This window comes from Sorghum bicolor, chromosome 7, assembly GCF_000003195.3.
Source record: "Sorghum bicolor cultivar BTx623 chromosome 7, Sorghum_bicolor_NCBIv3, whole genome shotgun sequence".
Taxonomy (NCBI): domain Eukaryota; kingdom Viridiplantae; phylum Streptophyta; class Magnoliopsida; order Poales; family Poaceae; genus Sorghum; species Sorghum bicolor.
The window spans coordinates 50030494-50036493 of NC_012876.2; positions in this window are offsets into that span (position 1 = coordinate 50030494).

Sequence of the window (6000 nt, forward strand, 5' to 3'; positions counted from 1 at the left end):
TGTTCATGATTATGATGAAATTGGCCTCCTCTTCATCCTAATCCTACCTCCGCCACTGCTTATAATCCATACCTGTTATGTATTTCTCCTTGTCATCGGCTTCTCATCGGTAACTGTTGTTTGTTTTTTTAGCGATGCATACCAGATCAGGCCTAAATGCTTCACCCGGCAGAGTTGATTCGCCTAGCAGCAGCGATGATGAGGCAGATGCTGGGCGGGATGCTGGGCGGGGTCGTGGTCGCCAACGTCAGGCAGTGAGGAAGATTTCCAACACCAGGGCCCGAGCGGCTGTTGCAGTGAGCAGGGCTCGAACGACTGTTGTAGTGGGCAGAGGCAAGGGTAACACCGCCAAGAAGACAGGTCAAGCATCTTCGAGCAATCCACGATCCAACCTCTCTGTGAAAAAATCTCCAATGAAAAATGTCAACAAGCAGCAAGGTATGATTATTGTGTAATGTTTGGATTTGTGATCAGTCGCCCATGCTCTATATAATTTCTGGATCTATCACAATAATCAACTTTTGAACATGTTTCATTAACCATTATTTCTTTGTTTCACCATGACATTATTAGTGTTTCATACCTTTTTGTACATATATATTTTGCAACAATCAACAACATGGCATCTATATATTGGCATGTTTCATTTTTTACAATTTACAATGTGATTTGTACAGAGCATGTATGTTGTCCACCTGTGTGTTTGATACATATATCACCTTGTGTGTATTTTTTAAAGTGTTACAAGCTATATACCCCAATTTTTGGATTTAATTTTAATATGTTGTTTTCTCTATCTTTTTTTACACAGCAATTAATGTTCCCAAAACCAAAAGCAGTGGCGATGCCTTCAAAACCAGATTTTCGTTGCACAGGATCCGTGACTGCAAGTTCAATCAGGAACAAATAGGTTGGATAAATGAGGCTGGTTTAGGTGCTTTACTTGGCATGTCTGACTTTTCCGTGCCTGTGAATCTTGTTGCATGGATCATGAAGCACATTGACCCTGATTTGAGAGAGTTTAGGCGCAAAGATAAAGTTATCGTATTTGACAAGCAGCTTATTTGCAACATTCTTGGTGTGCCAAGTGGAGATGAGCCTGTTAAGCTTACTTGCAATGCGGATGAATATGAAGCATTCCTGAAGATTCGTGAGCCTTTTATGGTTGCAGTGCGAGGAAAATTGTCCCAATGCATTGATGTGTTGAAAACAGCTAATGACAAGACCACTTTTCTGAGGGCATTCATGTTGCTTGCCTTGGGGTCTGTACTCTGCCCAGGCACAGACAATGCCATCACCCCACGGTACTTGCACAACTTAAAGGATGTATCTCTAATCAGATCATTTGATTGGGCTGGGCACATTCTTGATAATATGATGAATGAAGTTCGAAAATACCAATCCTTTTCAAAACAAGATGAAGGTGCTACCGAATGTCCTTACCTTGGCTCTTGCCTTGTGGTTTTTGCGGTATGTTCATTATCCCTTCTATGTTGTACCCATCCGTATTTCCATTGCAATGACTTTGCTGATCTGTTTCAATGGTGCTACCTTATATGTTGCATTAGCTATCTATATTTGTTTGATTACGTAAGTTTCCACATACTGCAGCCGCGATTTCCTAATGTTGGGCCTTCATGATTTTTTGTACCATTTGTAATGTAGATTGCATACATGGACTGTCTTGACATACCTGCTGACCGGGCTACTCACAAAATCAACTATTCTGTCCCACGCATTTGCCATGTCACCAAGAAAGACTTTGAATTCATTTCAAATGTTGACAGGAGTAGGGTTCAGCTTAATGCATATGGGCAGCAACCTGTGAGTTTGATGTTTTTTTTTCCATCTTCATTCATCTTTAGTCATTCCTTTTAGCCATTGCATTATTTATTTCTTTGTTATAATATATCTTCATTCACTGTTAGTTCCGAAAGAAAAGCCCCTATCCTATCCCAGTTCCCATGACTGGTTACACTCCGTCTCCATTGTCTGGACAAGATGAAGATCCAGTGCAGCCAAGCCTTAATGACTGGATGGATTCCCAAGGCACTTCCTCCCGCCATCCAGATGGTACTCATGCAGTTTCCATTGAGGTGATTTTGTCAAAACCAACTTGTAAATTCCAGACATGTTGCACAATTTGCATTCATATGTTGCACTGTACTTTTCCCAATGTTTCATTCTCTCCACTTCATATATTGCATTATTTATTGCAGTCTCTTCCTGAAGAATACCAAGTTCTATTGGCGGAGCATAATTCTTTGTTAGAGAGAGATTTTGATGAGCTTGCAAATACAATGAAAGAGCAAGGAAAGGCGATTATGGCAAAGCGTGGTGCTGAGTTGGCTTCTAAATTTATTCATTTGAACAAACGTTTGAATGATGTTGCTGATATGTCAAATAAGATGAGCCACCTAAAGAAACCTACCAATGACAATGTCAACATGCATCCTCCACCAGATCCAACAGGTTCAGCTGCTGTGTCCCCCAAAAAACCATCTAACCCATTAGAGAGTACAACACATGCAAGTACTTCTAGTGCAACAATCGCACCGGAGGAGAGTACAAAAGTTCCATTTCCTTGCCCTCCACCAATTGCACCGGATGTGAGTAGAAAAGGTCCAGTTCCTTCATCTCCACCAATCCCACCAGCAGATAGCACTAAATATGGAGTTCCTTCCCCTCCACTGATCTTACCAGATGAGAGTACTAAAGGTCCAATTCCTTCCCCTCTAGCAATCCCAGAAAAGGATATCAGAAAAGATCCAGTTCCTTGCAAGCCATCAAGCCCTTCCGCTTCATATATAGATCCGTATATAGATGATATCCCTTCATTTGACCTATTCCAACTTGAGGACCCAGAGTACAAAGATGTCTGTGGAGAAAGATCAAGAAGCCCTACGCCTACCGGTAAACACTCCTAATCTGTATATGTGTTCAAATGTGGCTTATTTTTCCCTTTTTTTCTATACCCATTGCAATAACTTTCCTAATCTGTTTCATTTGTACCATCTCATGTGTTGCAGTATATCTGTCTACATGTTTCAGTATTTATATTTTCTAAATACTGCAGCCTTGATTTCATATTGTTTCATTAGTACTGGCTTATGTGTTGCAACAACCATTCATATATGTTTCAGTGATACTACCAAATGTGTTGCAGTATATCTGTCTATATGTTTTATTAGTTATATTTTCTAAATACTGCAGCCTTGATTTCATATTGTTTCATTAGTACTGGCTTATGTGTTGCAACAACAATTCATATATGTTTCAGTGATACCACCAAATGTGTTGCAGTATATCTGTCTATATGTTTTATTAGTTATATTTTCTAAATACTGCAGCCTTGATTTCATATTGTTTCATTAGTACTGGCTTATTTGTTGCAACAATCATTCATATAGGTTTCACTGATACTACCACATGTGTTGCAGTATATCTGTCTATATGTTTTAGTACACTTGTTTCCATATACTTTATCCCATACTTTTTGTGTCCAGCATACACAACCATTGATGCTTCCAAGGACAATCAACCAGGCTCAAGCACAATTGATAAAAGGAATAGAAAGAAGAGGAAAAGAATTGATGTTGGGCTTGCGCCGAAGCAAACAAGACCGAAGAGTGATGATGCTGATATCAAAGAAATTTGGAACAACCTTTTAGCTAAAAGAGCCTTCGATCAGGGATTCATGTTAGAGGGTGAATGCCAACCGTGAGTTTACCGACTCCCCACTCCTCATATCTTCGATCAGGGGATACAACTTTGAATTGTCCTACACTTTGTGTGTTGTTTAATGTGCTACCCATATTTTGTTGCACCAGACTTATTTACTTCTTGTGAATGTAGTATGCATGTGTTGAAACTAGCTATTTTTTGTTTCTATACTTCATTCATACTTGTTGAAACAAGCTTCTTTTGGTGTAGCACTTCGCTCATCTTTCTTGTAGTAAGTTTTGATTATATCTCCTTTCCTTTTTCTACAAGGCCACCTTTCATTGAGATTGATCACTTTCACATTACGTACGATGAGTTCTATGATTCCTTCAAGGCAAGGGAATTGGTTGGTAACAATGTAATGGCTTTGTGGAGTTATGAGTTCAATCTTGACCAGCTTCAAATGCTTAAAGAGAATAAAACAAGAGATATTAAATTTGCTTTCCCCCAGTTGGCCACGGTAATGATACAATACCTGTGACTTTCTATTTCTAAATGAATTCCTCGAAGTCATCTTTTATTTAGCTTTTTTCATTTCTTATTTTTCCAACCTTTTTTTTGTGTGTTTGCTGCACAGTCATTCTTGAGTGTGGATCCAGCTTCTTTCAGTAATGATGGGACTCTCAAGAAAATTTACACCAAGATAAATGAAACATGGACTATCGCCAAGATGGATCTGGTATGTGAGGTGTATATACATTGTTTCATTCCAATGAGAAAGGCCATAAACGAAGCAAGATACACTCATTTCAAATGTTTCCATACATGTTGCACAATGTGCATTCATATGTTGCACTGTACTTTTCCCAATGTTTCATTCTCTCCACTTCATATATTGCATTGTCATTTGCTGCATGTGTCAATGACTGAAAGGTGTATGCAGATGTTCTTTCCGATAATTTTTCAAGACCACTGGGTGCTTCTTTGTGTTAGTATGTTCATGAAGCAAATTGGCTTCTTTGACTCTTTAAGCGCCTCTAAGGAGAGCTCATGTTTGAAGTGTGCCCAGAACTTGGTAAGTGGATCGGTGGATTCCTTGCTATTCATTCTGCTTTTGTTAAAATAGATCTCGATTTCATGTTGCATCATTCTTTCTTTAGATGTTGAAGTAGCTCTTGATTCTTGGTTGCATTTGTATTCCTGAATTGTTTCATTTATTTTCAGATTCAGAATTTTGCAGCCACCACACTGAAACATGGGGTACTCAGAACTGATGTGTCTCGTTTTGAGTGGATCTACCCCGAGGGATATCCTAAACAAAAGAATGTGTATGTTGCACTTTTAGCATGTCCTTCCTAGTCATCATTGCCTAATGATTTGTATGTTCACATGTTTTATTTTCCTTTTTCTTTAAAAGGTATGACTGCGGGATATTTACAATGGTTTATATGGATGCATGGGATGGCAAGAAGATTGTGGATCCATCACTTGTGAAAGTATGTGTTTTGATTCTAAAATATTCTTATTTTTATAGCTCTTATTTTTTGTCTCTAAATATGCTTGCTCAGTCTTGCTTTGCTTTCTTTTTTTCATTATGTCTCTGCCTAGGATTCGGTGCTAGACTTCAGGAAGCATGCTGCTGCACTACTCCTTGGATCAGAACACAATGTGGTTAAGCTAGATGAATTTGTGAAGAAGTACAATGCTAGGAAGACCTGATGAAGTTGACGCTATGTAGATAGGAGGTGTTAGGAGAGCGATGTGCCATGAAACATCATATCTTGTAATATGGAGTTGATTCATGATACGCTACGTTATCTATCGGTCCATGCTTGTTAATGTTTGTTCAGTGTTGCCGTAATTTGAGATGTAACAAAAGTTGATAACTGTTTCCTTGGAGAATTACAGATGTAACAGTGTTGAACCATTGCTGTTTCACTAGAGTAATTCAGATGTAACAATAGTGCTACTATGCTGTTGCAATAGAAGATTTCAGATGTAACAGTGTTGAACCATTGCTATTTCACTAGAGTAATTTAGATGTAACAATAGTGCTACTATGTTGTTGCAATAGAAGATTTCAGATGTAACAGTGTTTAACCATTGTTGTTTCACTAGAGTAATTCAGATGTAACAATAGTGCTACTATGCTGTTGCAATAGAAGATTACATATGTAACAGTGTTCAACCTTTGCTGTTTCACTAGAGTAATTCAGATGTAACAATAGTGCTACTATGCTGTTGCAATAGAAGATTACATATGTAACAGTGTTCAACCTTTCGAATGTACACAGTAGATACAACTGTTTCATTAGGATATCTTCATATGTAACAGTA